The sequence below is a fragment of the Saimiri boliviensis genome, chromosome 7, assembly GCF_048565385.1.
Source record: "Saimiri boliviensis isolate mSaiBol1 chromosome 7, mSaiBol1.pri, whole genome shotgun sequence".
Taxonomy (NCBI): Eukaryota; Metazoa; Chordata; class Mammalia; order Primates; family Cebidae; genus Saimiri; species Saimiri boliviensis.
Genome location: NC_133455.1, coordinates 100,818,654 through 100,833,016, shown reverse-complemented (window position 1 = coordinate 100,833,016; position 14,363 = coordinate 100,818,654).

The following is a 14,363-nucleotide window of genomic DNA, read 5'->3' as shown; positions in this document are numbered from 1 at the left end:
GAATCATCTGAGATCAGGAGTTCAAGACCAGCCTGGCCAACATGGTGAACCCCCACCATCTCTACTAAAAATACAAAAATTGGTTGAGTGTGGTGGCACATGCCCGTAATCTCAGCTACTTGGGAGGCTGAGACAGGAGAATTATTTGAACCCGTAGGTGGAGGTTGCAGCGAGCCAAGATTGCACCACTGCACTCTAGCCGGCGTGACAGCAGCAAGACTCCATCTCAAAAAAAGAAGAAAAAACTGTAGCTTTGTCATATATGTGAATATATTCCTTCACACTCCATACTCCAATTACGTATTGTCTGTCATTTTATTTGTACATTAACGTTTGTTGCTAATTTGAATAACAAGTTTGGGAATGTATTTGGTATTTGGGAAGTTGTTATAGATTAGTCATAAAAATGTGAGTGATAAGCAATATAAGAACTATATGAGGACCAGGTGTGGTGGCTGTCTATAATCCTAGCACTTTGAGAGGCTGAAGAGGGAGGATCGTTTGACTCCAAGAGTTCAAGACCAGCCTGGACAACAAAGCAAGACCCCATCTCTAAAAAAAAAAAAAAAAGTATCTTAAAAAAAACTATATGAGAAATAAAGTTATCAAGCAATACAGAAAGGACCTAAAAATTGAAATAGTTAACATGTTAAATAATTCCATGCCTCCAATCATAATAATAATGGAAGGATACATTTGGATTCACTTGACTGCTTTCTGAGGTAGACAGAAATTTTTCCAATTTTTTTTTAACTTCTTTCTTGACAAAACACACCTATTCTGATGCCCTTGTTCTCTGTGGTTTTGTTATCTGACTCTTCTAATGTCCACTTTTCTTCTTTTTCTTTTCTTCTTCTTTTATTTTATTTTATTTTTTTGAGACAGGGTCTCACTCTGTTGTCCAGGCTGGAGTGCAGTGGTGTGATCTCAGGTCACTGCAACCTCCGCCTCCTGAGTTCAAGTGATACAGCCATATGCCATGGCTAATTTTTGTTGCTTTTAGTAGAAATGGTGTTTTACCATGTTGGTCAGGCTGGTCTGGAACTCCTGGCCTCAAGTGATTCTCCCACCTCGGCCTTCCAAAGTGCGGGCATGAGCCACCTCACCGGACCTCATGTCCAGTATTCTTATCAAGCTGATGTCTCCAGTATCCCATCATCCCATAGCTCTATTTTACATTCAATCCACTAGACTCGCTTTCTTTACCTTTATATTGCCAGCACCTATGTTAACGGCTAATGTAAGACCTACAATGTCTATAGCAACCACTTAATAAATGATGAAAAGGAAATAATTTAGGATTATTAAAAGCAATGTGAGAAGGTACAAGGAGCACTGTCTCTGTGTCAGAAACCCTAAAAATTTTTATGTTTCTGTCACTTCAACACTGTAACCCTGGACAAATACATTAACTTGTCTGAGTTTTAACCTCCTCAACTATAAAATTAAGATAATATGTGGCTTAAGGAGAAAGAAACTTGAATGCCAGAAACTCTTATTTCTCTCTGTCATATTGGTTATCTGTTGCAGTGGAACAAATTATACCAACACTTAGCGGCTTACCCAAGATACACTTAATTATCTCATAGTTTCTTTCTGTGGATCAGGAATTTGGGAGTGGGTTACCTTGGTGCTCAGGCCTCTCGTTTGGTTTCGGTCAGGCTGTCTGCAGGGGCTGTCCTCTTCTGAAGGCTGGGCTCAGGTCAGAAGATCTGCTTCCAAGACAGCACACTCACATGGCTGTGGGCAGGAGGACTCAGTTCCTTGTCACACAGGCCTCTCCATAGGTTACTTGCGTGTTATCATAACATAGCAGCTAATTGAAGCATAGCAATTAAGTATTTGCTTAAATATTCATGCAACCTCCTTAGAAGAATATAGCCATTAAAAAAAGAAAACAGTAAGAATAACACATAACATTGGTTTCCTGTGGGAAGGGCCTCTCACCGGTTGTCTAGAGACAGTGGAAACTTAACCCTGACTATTCTTCCTCAATTTCTTTAAGCTTTCTTTTCCTCTGCTTGTCTTTAAATGATGGTATTCTCTAGAGTGTATCTATGGCTTTTTCTCGTAATATACACTTGGAATAGGAATTCTCATATATACCTCTATATTCCCACCACCTTTATGTTGACATCTTCTAAATGCACATGTTTAATTAGGCCTCTCTCCTAAGAAAATTATAGTGAGCCGGGCGCGGTGGCTCACGCCTATAATCCCAGCACTTTGGGAGGCCAAGGCGGGTGGATCACGAGGTCAAGAGATGAAGACCATCCTGGACAACAACGTGAAACCCCGTCTCTTCTAAAAATACAAAACATCAGCTAGGCATGGTGGTGCGTGCCTGTAGTCCCAGCTACTCAGGAGCCAGGAGAATTGCCTGAATCCAGGAGGCGGAGGTTGCGGTGAGCCGAGATCACACCATTGCACTCCAGCCTGGGTAACAAGAGCGAAACTCCGTCTCCAAAAAAAAAAAAAAAAAGAAAGAAAATAAAATTATATTGAATTCCCTACAAAACATCTGCAATCCTGAAGGCAGAAGCAATTCAAACTCAATTTTTAATAAGTAGATAGTCTTTTTTTTTTTTTTTTTTTTTTTTTTGAGACAGAGTCTTGCTCTGCCTCCCAGGCTAGAAAGCAGCAGTGTGATCTTGGCTCACTGCAACCTCCGCCTCCTGGGTTCAAGCGATTCTCGTGCCTCAGCCTCCTAGTAGCTGAGGACTACAGGCGTGCACCACCACACCTGGGTAATTTTTGTTATTTTTAGTAGAGACAGGGTTTCTCCATGTTGGCCAAGCTGGTCTTGAACTCCTGGCCTCAAGTGATCCACCCACCTCAGCCTCCCAAACAGCTGGGATTACAGGCAAGAGCCACGAGCCTGGCCTAAAAGTAGATATTCCTGATTTTGTAAAATGACTCCAGTAGTTAGCCAGTCACTCAAACCAAAGAACAGATGCCGAGAAATCTCACTCTTCTCACATCCTGCCTTTCCTCCACTATAGGACAGGCAAGAAATGATACTAGGATAAGACAGTAGATAAACAGAGAAGGAGATGGAATCAAGAGCGTTATTAGGATGTAAAAGGAAGATAATGAATTGAACATGGGGGTTGCAGGAGAAGAATGGGATTACAGGTGGCTCACTCCTGTAATTTAAGCACTTTGGGAGGCTGAGGCAGGCGGATCACTTGAAGTCAGGAGTTCAAGACCAGCCTGGCCAACATGGTAAAACTCAATTTCTACTAAAAATACAAAAAAATTAGCCAGGTGTGGTGGTGTGTGCCTGTAATCCCAGCTACTCAGGAGGCTAAGGCAGGAGAATTGCTTGAGCCCAGGAGGTGGAGGTTGCAGTGAGCTGAGATCACGCCACTGTACTCCAGCATGGGTGACAAAGTTAGACTCCATCTCAAAAAAAAAAAAGAAAAAAGAAACTTTAAGAAGTTGTGGGCCAGACACAATGGCTCACTCCTGTAATCCCAGCACTGTGGGAGAATGAGCGGGGAGGATTGCTTGAATCTAGGAGTTCCAGACCAGCCTTGGAAAGATCACTTGAGCCTGGGAGTTTGAGACCACCAGCCTGGACAACATAGTGAGACTCTGTCTCTACAAAAACTTTTTTTTAAAATTCACCAAGTGTGGTGGCATATGTCTGTAGTTTCAACTACTTGGGATCCTGAGGTGAGAGGATCATTTGAGCCCCCGAGTTTGAGGCTGCAGTGATCCGTGGTCATGCCACTGCCCTCCAGCCTGGGTGACAGAGCAAATTTTGTCTCTAAATAAATAAATAAATAAATAAATAAATACACTTATTCATCTCCATTTCCAGCCACTTGGGGCAGGGAGAATTAGTTGACAAGATAAACAAACAGTTTTTTTGTTTTTTTGGTTTTTTTTGGTTTGTTTTTGTTTTTGTTTTTGTTTTTTTTGAGGCAGAGTTTTGCTCTCTTGTCCAGGCTGGAGTGCAGTGGTGCAATCTCAGCTCACTGCAACCTCTGTCTCCTAGGTTCAAGCAATTCTCCTACTTCAGCCTCCCAAGTAGCTGGGATTTTAGTCAGGCACCCAGCTAATTTTTGCAGTTTTAGTAGAGACGGGGTTTCACCATGTTGGCCGGGCTGGTCTCAAATCCCTGACCTCAAGTGATCCACCTGCATTGGCCCCCCAAAGTGCTGGGGTTACTGCGCCTGGCCTAGAACAGATTTCATATACTGTAAAGTTGTAAGAGCCCATTTGGGATATTGCTTATAAGTTTATAGTGGTTATCATTTGTTTTGTTTTGTTTTTAAGAGATGGATTTTACTCTGTTGCCCAGTGTGGCTTGCAATGGGGCAATCATAGCTCACTGCAGCCTCAACCTCCTGGGCTCAAGGGATCCTATTGACTCAGTTCCCAAGTAGACGGGGCCACAGGCATGCACCTAGCTAATCTGTTGTTGTTGTTGTTGCTGTTGTGCAGGCTGGTCTCAAACTCCTGTCCTCAAGCAACCCTCCTGCCTTGGCTTCCCAAAATGTTAGGATTGCAGGAGTGAGCCTATAGTAGTTACAGTTTTCTAGTCTCTGATCTATGTGTGACCGTCTCAAATTCTGCTCTGCGGTATCTTGCTTGTGTGACCTGGGGCAGTTCCTTCCCTGCCTGTGGATCAGTTTTCCTCCACAAAACAAGGATAATAGCGTATCATCATCAGGGTTGTTATGAAAATCAAATGAGATAATATATGTGTAGCATTTAGAACTGCTTGTCATGTTGTAAGTACTCAATAAATGATAGCTATGATTATTTGTGATTCCAGAGCTACGTCTCTAATCCTACCTTTTTCTTCCTGAGCAGCAAAGTTATAGATTGTTTATTCCTCCAGATACACCATAAATGCTTATTCTTACAAGGGACTCACAGTATAATTAGTGGAGGCAGACTTCTAAACAAATAGGAACAATAAATTTTACGTATGCTTGATACTATGTACCGAGTTGGATGGTAGACATAACAAAAACAGAAAACACATATACGGTACTCGTCACGTTGCAGGTGGTAAGGGTTCATATGTGTAAACTCATATGATCTTAACAGCTGCCCCACCAAGCAAGTACTATTATTATCCTTACTGTATAAATCAGAAAACTGAGGCACAGAAGTTTCAAGCGATTTAACCAAGGGAACATAGCTACTGAGTTTTAACCCCTCTGCCTCCAGAGTTTATGTTTCTTGTCACACCGCTGTACTGTCTCACCAAAGAGGAAGCAGTCTTTTGTGAGAACAGAAGCATTTCTTACAACTTTCTTTACATATCACATCTGTTTTTTTTTTTTCAGATTTTACAATTCAAAAATATCCCCTGGAGGAAACAAGATGGGGACTCCTATTCTGCCAGTTAATGTAAAGCAATGCATCCTGTCTATACTCGGAATCAACAACTTCATGGTGACTTGCTTTCTGATTTACTATTTTTAAACATCTGATCCTCCATCATGAACGATATATTTCTAACTTTAAAGTATAAAACAAGTTTTCTGGAGCAAAATAATCTCTTTGAGCTTGAACAATCCTTCTTTCTTGTCTAATTACTAAAGAGTAAACAAATACATAGGAGCCAGAGACAGAGGAACCAATGAACTGGAGTCATTTTCTGAATATCTACCTCGTCCCCAGGACTCAGGGCAAGTGAACACGCAGATGTGCACATCTGTGTACAGACTTGGATGCTGGACTTGGATCAGCCTGTAGAGTCTATACTTCCCACAGTCTATAATAAAGAGGATGCTGCTTATGTGTCCCATGTCAAGGATAATCACTTGGCTTTACTGAGACCCTGTATGTGCTGAGAGCTGGCATCTTCTGAAACTGGCCAAGGCAGTGTTTCGCAAATTTAGGTTCTTAAATTCTCAGAGTACACTACAACCTTTCATACACTGGTTCATCTGGAATCACTGTTTCATAACTGATAGGGTGCCAATGTTCAGAGAAACCTGAAGAAGAGCACTGGCATAGTGGTAAAGAAAGACTCATGGTAGCTTGCATGAAACTAAAACTGTGGGACAACTCCCTGGGACGTAAGATGGAATTTTAAGCTCAAGTTTCCATTGCTGTATAAGTTACTGTCATATTTATTTTCATGGTACCTATTGATGAAATCTCACCTTGAATCCATGTGACACATCTTACTAGAAATAGTCACTGAAACCTTCTTAGGAAAACAAAGTGTGGGGGTGTGTAGTACAAATGGATGATCACCACAGGTTCCTTCTAATTTTACTATTCCATCACTGTTTTTTTTCCCCCTAAGACTAGTTCAACCTCACAAATCTTTGTTTAGGTCTTTGCAAACTTCTGTAATTCACAGATTTCAGTGTACTTGATCGCTTTTGGCTTAATTTCTTGTTCAGACCTCATCTATGATAAAGGATACATGAAGCCCCTGCAGGAATTTAAAGTAGAAGGCGAAAGAAACCAAATTTCATGGACCATGACAACTTTAAAACCCTAGGGGCAGATTTGACTTTATTAGCACTCAAAAGTGGTTATTTCTGCTGTGCAGATTTCATGGTCCAAAGATTAGAACAGCTTGCCATGCGTCAAGTTAGTCAATCTTTGTGCCTGTCTCCCTGATGACATGTGACTTCAGACAAGTTCCCAAGGTGGTCCCCTCGCTACAGCCAACTCCTCCTGATCCTGGTAACCACACCTTCCCCAGGCTTCTCAAGCAAAGGGATGGAACAGCTCCTGAGCTGATGCTAGCCCCAGGACGCTTCACTCTCTCTTTTTGGCTCCTTTAAGCTTCACTTTTGTAAACGTTGTTTTATTAAACACCTCTCAAGTTTCCTAGGTAAAGTGTGCCATCTGTTCCTGCCAGGATTCTGACTGTTTTTATGAAGTCAACAGGAGATACATTCTTCCTTTTCCCAGATTTTGTAGGCATTGGTAATGTTTGGTCTTTATGGGCGAGGATGTGGATACATGAGTTATTACGGTTTATAGAACTAGCAATAAAGCAGACATGAATACCCAAATGGACTGGAATGCAGGCACATCTCTTGTATACTCAACTATAAAATGCAAGTACCCAGAACCTGCCTTTAGAGGGGCCATATGCCCTTCCCACTGCATCAAATGTTAGACACGGCCAAGAACTCAGAGGAAGGCCAGTACTTCAATACCTACTCTTTTTTTCATCTTTACTGGGGCTAGATGCTGGTTTGTGGACTAGAAGAGCCAGGAAGGGTGTATCTGAATGGAAAGAGATTGTTGGAGAGGAGATCCAAGGAGTTCATGACCTCCATCACTTTTGGTAGCTTTTTTAAAAAGAGAAAATAATAGGTTGTTAATTTGTCCATTCTTTTTTTTTTTGAGACGGAGTTTCGCTCTTGTTACCCAGGCTGGAGTGCAATGGCGCGATCTCGGCTCACCGCAACCTCCGCCTCCTGGGTTCAGGCAGTTCTCCTGCCTCAGCCTCCTGAGTAGCTGGGATTACAGGCATGTGCCACCATGCCCAGCTAATTTTTTGTATTTTTAGTAGAGACGGGGTTTCACCATGTTGACCAGGATGGTCTCGATCTCTTGACTTCGTGATCCACCCGCCTCGGCCTCCCAAAGTGCTGGGATGACAGGCTTGAGTCACCGCGCCCGGCAATTTGTCCATTCTCATCTCTAGACATACATGCATAAACTAGCTATTTTGTGATATTAAACGTTTAAAATAATTTTGATCATCATACAATCTTTCTGCATATTTTTCTTTCTACTTAATAGCCTTTAACCAAACAACAGCTATTAACCTTTTAACCAGATAAAATGTATTAATAAATACCTTTGTACTGGTCATTTTGTACAAAAAGAAAAAAGGAAGGAAGGAAAGAAAGAAAACAAAAGAGAGGAAGGAAGGAAGAAATAGGGCAATCTTTCAGCTTGTATAACTACGATAGGTCTCTGCCCAATGCACATGTCAAGTCAATGCACCAGGACACCAAGTTGCAACAGAGAAAGAGATTTAATCATAGGATTAAAGCAGTTTGGGGCTAAGGATTTTAAAGATTTTGGGGTGAGCCAAAGTGTGGAGGTCATTGATAGGTCGGAGTTCAGGGTGAAGTCATAGGACAGGAGAAGAAACCGTGTTCTCAGGCTGATTTGGCTCCCCTGTGGGCTGGGGGGTGGTCTTCAAACTGGTTAGCTCAGCGATTTCACTGGATTTGGGGGTCTGAAAAACATCTTAAGCAATTCTTAAACAAAAAAGCCTTATAATTCTGTTGTCAGGGACCTATCTATAGAAATAATGGGGAGGCAAATGGTCAGTGTCTAGTGATACTACGGGTTGCAAGGAAGGGATCCAAAGAAAACTCTCATTAATGATTAATTAGACTTGTATTGCTGTCCAGAATTCCTCTTAACTCTGTGAGGACAGCTTCATTTGGGCTGAAATAGGTAGGAAAGACATACTAACAAGCAAACTGGCCAGGTGCAGTGGCTCAAGCCTATAATCCCAGCAGTTTGAGAGGCCAAGGCAGGAGGATCACTGGAGGGCAGGAGTTCGAGACCAGCCTGGCCAACATGGCGAACCCCATCTCTACTAAAAACACAAAAATTAGTCTCGCCTGGTGGTACTTGCTTGCAGACTCAGCTACTTGGGAGGCTGAGGCACGAGAATTGCTTGGACCCCGGAGATGGAGGTTGAAGTGAGCCGAGATTGCACCATTGCACTCTAGCCTGGGCAACAGAGTGAAACTCTGTCTCAGAAAAAAAAAGAAAAAGAGAAAAAAAAAGAGAATCAAACCAGTCAACATATTTGTCTTGGATTGTCTCGGTGCTTGGTGCTTTCAGTTTATGCTATAATTTACCAAGCATACTGAGTATCTTATAAAACTTGCTTGTAACAGAAGTATGAGCTAGTTGCTTAGGATAAAGCCAGAGCTTCTACACTATGGCATATTCTTGGGAGAGAAGTGGGATTTCTGAAGGCAAGATCAGTGGACCAATCATATTCTCTGACAGATTAATTACATATATTTTCTCCTAGGTTTTGATTAGCCATTAAGTAGAGGATTTGAACAGTGATTTTTGCAAGGATAATATAAAATGAAAGCTTGGGTCCGGGCACAGTGGCTCATGCCTGTAATCCCAGCACTTTGGGAGGCCAAGGCAAAAGGATTGCTTGAGGCCGAGAGTTTAAGACCAGCCTGGGCAACAAAGCAAAACCCTGTCTCTAAAAATAATAATAACAGTAAGAGCTATGCCATGTGTGGTGGCTCATACCTGTAATCCCAGCAGTTTGGGAGGCTGAGATGGGTGAATCACTCGAGGTCAGGAGTTCAAGATCAATCCAGGCAACATTGTGAAACCTCATCTCTACTAAAAATACAAAAATTAGCTGGGTGTGGTGGTGGATGCCTGTAATCCTAGCTAGTGGGGAAGCCGAGGCAGGAAAATCGCTTGAACCTGGGAGGCAGAGGTTTCAGTGAGCAAAGATCATGCCACTGCACTTCAGCCTGGGCAACAGAGCAAGATTCCATCCCAAATAATAATAATAATAATAATAATAAAGGGCTATATAAGAAATTATATAACCAGGTGATATAGTTTGGATATGAGCCCCCCACCCAAATCTCGTGTTGAATTGTAATCCCCAGTATTGGAGGTGGGGTCTGGTGGGAGGTGATTGGATCATGGGGGTGGATTTCTCACCTGTGGTCTAACACCAGCCCTTTGGTGTTGTCCTCGCAATAGGGAGTGACTTCTCATGAGACCTGGCTTTTTGAAACTATGGTTCCTCATTCTCTCTTGCTCCTGCTGCCACCATATGAGACACCTGCTCCCCCTTCACCTGCCACCGTGACTGTAACCTTCCTGAGGCCTCCCCAGCAGCAGACCCCTGGGTCATGCTTCCTGTACAACCCACAGAACCGTAAGCCAATTAAACCTCTTTACTTCATAAATTACACAGGCTCAGATCTTCCTTCCTTCCTTCCTTTCTTTCTTTCCTTGTCTTTTCTCCTTCTTTTTTTTGAGACAGAATCTCGCTCAGTCACCCAGGTTGGAATGCAGTGGCGCCATCATGGCTCATTGCAACCTCGACCTCGTGGGCTCAGGTGATCCTCCCACCTTAGCTTCCCGAGTAGCTGTGACTACAGGTATGCACCACCACACCCAGCTAACTTTTTGTAATTTTTGTAGATACATGAACTCACTATATTGCCCCGTCTGGTCTTGAACTCCTGAGCTCAAGCAATCTGCCCGCCTGAGCCTCCCAAAATGCTGGGATTACAGGTATGAGACACTGTGTTTGGCAAGGATTTCTTTTTTTTTTTTTTTTTTTTTTTTTTTTTTTTTTTGAGACGGAGTTTCGCTCTTGTTACCCAGGCTGGAGTGCAGTGGCGCGATCTCGGCCCACCGCAACCTCCGCCTCCTGGGTTCAGGCAATTCTCCTGCCTCAGCCTCCTGAGTAGCTGGGATTACAGGCACACGCCACCATGCCCAGCTAATTTTTTTTGTATTTTTAGTAGAGACGGGGTTTCACCATGTTGACCAGGATGGTCTCGATCTCTCGACCTCGTGATCCACCCGCCTCGGCCTCCCAAAGTGCTGGGATTACAGGCTTGAGCCACCGCGCCTGGCCAGGAATTTCTTTATAGCAATGTTAGACCAGCCTAATATATCAGGGTAAAATAATCTAGAATCTTAAGGTAATAAGGAACATTGTACCTTACTGAATATTCAAATCCCTGAGTATGTAAATGTTTGTACAATTTCCTAGTCATATCCCACATTACATTTTCATGGAGTCATATGCTTCCTGCTAATACCCTCATCCCAGAGAGTATCATTTTTTCCAACTTCAGTGAATTTTTGTACAGTACATCACTTCAAGGCAGTTTTTTCTTTCCATAAAGAAACACAAGTTACCTCCCACATGATGAAAAAATAAATAACAGTAGAGCCATGCTGAAATATAGATTCTGGACTGCCAGCTAGGCTTACTCACTAGCTAAGTAGTGTTTTCCTTTACACTGGTCTTTTTTTTTTTTCTTTTTTCTTTTCTTTCTTTCCTTTTTTTTTTTCTTTTTTTTTATTGCATTTTAGGTTTTGGGGTACATGTGATGAACATGCAAGATTGTTGCATAGGTACACACATGACAGTGTGGTTTGCTGCCTTCCATCCCCTCACCTGTATCTGTCATTTCTCCCCATGCTATCTCTTCCCACCTCCCCACTCCCCCGCCCCTCCCCCATTTCCCCCCAACGGACCCCAGTGTGTAGTGCTCCCCTCTCTTTTTTTTTCTTAAAGATGGGATTTCTCCATGATGGCCAGGCTGGTCTTGAACTCCTGACCTCAGGTGATCCACCCACCTTGGCCTCCCAAAGTGCTAGGATTACAGGTGTGAGCCACTGCACCCGACTACACTGATCTTAAAGCTTAAGCAGTCCTCTGGGGAAATAACAAAATCAGAAAATGTGGCCAGGCGTGATGGCTCACACCTGTAACCCCAACATTTTCGGAGGCCGAGGTGGGAGGACCGCTTGAGCCCAGGAGTCTGAGATCAGTCTTGGCAACACGGTGAAACCCCATCTGTGCAAAAAATATGAAAAAAATGAGCTGGGTGCTGGCACTCACTGATAGTCCTACTTAGAAGGCTGAGCTGGGAAAATCACCTCAGCCTAGGAGATCAAGGTTCTAGTGAGCTATAATTGTACTACTATACTCCACCCTGGGCAACAGAGGGAGACCCTATCTCAAACAAAACAAACAACAAAACTCCAGAACATGTTAAACCTTAGAATGATTAAAAATCTGCTATAGAAATGGGCATGGTGGTTCATGCCTGTAGTCCCTACCACTTAAGGGGCTGAGGCAGGAGGATTGCTCAAGGCTAGGAGTTTGAGACCAGTTTGGGAAACATAATGAGATCCTCATCTCTAAACAAACAAACAAACAAACAAAAATTAGCCAAGCACAGTGGCTCCCCACTGTAGTCTCAAATATTCAGGGGGCCGAGACAGGAGGATTGCTTGAGCCCAGGAATTTGAGGCTGCAGTGAGGTATGATCACACCACTGCACTCCAGCCTGGGCAATGGAGCAAGACCATGTCACTTAAAAAAAAAAAAAAAGAAAAGAAAGGCCGAGCACAGTGGCTCAAACTTGTAATCCCAGCACTTTGGGAGGCCGAGGCGGGTAGATCACGAGGTCAAGAGATCGAGACCATCCTGGTCAACATGGTGAAACCCCGTCGCTACTAAAAATACAAAACATTAGCTGGGCATGGTGGCGCGTGCCTGTAATCCCAGCTACTCAGGAGGCTGAGGCAAGAGAATTACCTGAACCCAGGAGGTGGAGGTTGCGGTGAGCCGAGATCGCGCCATTGCACTCCAGCCTGGGTAACAAGAGCGAAACTCCGTCTCAAAAAAAAAAAAAAAAAAAAAAAGAAAGAAAGAAAAGAAAAGTTGATTATACTAGATCTTAGAGACATGGAGGCATGGCATGGCATGCAGGGCCACATGGAAACCCCAGGGTGGTCAGGAGGCTGAAGACAAGAGGAAGCGAACGTTTAGGACACAGGTGTTCTTGCACGTTTGGAAAAGGAGAGAGGTAAGACAGAGTGTGGTAAACAGTTTAGGATTGGCTAATTTAAATACTCTAAACTATAGGCGTGGTTCCTAATTGCCTGGTATCTAGTGCTGGGATATCTAGATACTAGATATCTAGAGTACACTAGATACCAGGCAACTAGGAATCACACCTGTAGCCTAGAATACACCTAGAGTATGCTGGATACCTTAGTATCAACATACTCTGCTTGGTGAAAAGATGAGTAGGGACAATGATATTGACCCTTTTTGGGGAATTTGAGGGAAAAAAAAATGCCCATTCGCCACAGTAGCAAGAATATAAAATAGAAAGTGAAGAAAGGAGCAGGTATGATGGGTTGCATGTAAGGTAAAGTCTCAGAGAACAGAAACTGAGTAAGCCAGAAATTCAACAAGGGAGATGAGCAGAGGAAACCCCTCGAGAGATGAGGCGCTATTCGGAGAGACAGAGGCCATGTGGTCCCTGAAAAACAGACAGAAAAAGTAGCCAGTCATTCCAGCCATCTCAGTTATTCAATCCCACACGAGTCTAGGTATTGCACTGAGGTATTTTGTGGATATGTCTAAAGTCCATAATCCATTGATTTTAGGTATGGAAAATGATTCTAGATCACTGGGTGGGGCTGAGGAAATCAGTTGAAAGGAGTGTTAAGAACAGAACCGAGGCTTCCCTGAAGAAGAAATTCCACTGATGGAATACAGCATTGTTCACATCCTGGAGTTCCAGCCTGCCCTTCTCGACAGCCTGCCCTGCAGATTTTGGACTTCTCTTGCCATGCTCCATAAGCATCTATGGCAATATAACTCCACCTGTAGTCCTCTTTCTCTGGTTGAACCCTGACCTAACTCTTTCCTATAGATTGTTCAACCCTCAATAAATGTTTTGCAAGTCATTGGTGGGACAAGGACTTGAACACTTGAGGCCATCCCGTCCAGCTTGATCCCGTTGCTGCGGAATGTTACGGCACAGGGGTCCTACAGGCTCAGCTTTATGTTCACTGCCCCAGGCTATGACATGTGGATGGACAGTTTTTAGACGCTCAGAGAACCATACCATCTCCTCTGCTAGATTTCAATTTTCCTGAAATTTTCTCAACTCCTTAAAGCTGTGAAATATTCTATAGGATAATAAGAACGTACTGGAGAATACAAGATAATGAAATTTGTATCACTTCCTAAGTTTAAAATTGTATTTCTTTTTTAAAAATTTTAATTGTTGAAAATATTCGATTTCTGCTGGGCGCGGTGGCTCAAGCCTGTAATGCCAGCACTTTGGGAGGCCGAGGAGGGTGGATCACGAGGTCAAGAGATCGAGACCATCCTGGTCAACATGGTGAAACCCCGTCTCTACTAAAAATACAAAACATTAGCTGGGCATGGTGGCACGTGCCTGTAATCCCAGCTACTCAGGAGGCTGAGGCAGGAGAATTGCCTGAACCAAAGAGGCGGAGGTTGTGGTGAGCCGAGATCGCACCATTGCACTCTAGCCTGGGCAACAAGAGCAAAACTCCGTCTCAAAAAAAAAAAAAAAAAAGAAAGAAAAAGAAAATATTCGATTTCTTCCTCTTATCTCTTCTGTCTCCCTGGAGATAAACACAGCTAATAGTTTGGAGTTTCTCTTTAGTCCTTTTGCTAAGCATATGTATATATGTATATGTATGTTTGAAAAGAAGGCTATATGTGTCTGTGTATGTTTTCTATCTATATACACATGTACACATGTTAAAACATAAATGAGATCAAGCTATGCAAATTATTTTCCAGTTTTTTTTTTTTTGAGACAGGTGTCACTGTGTCA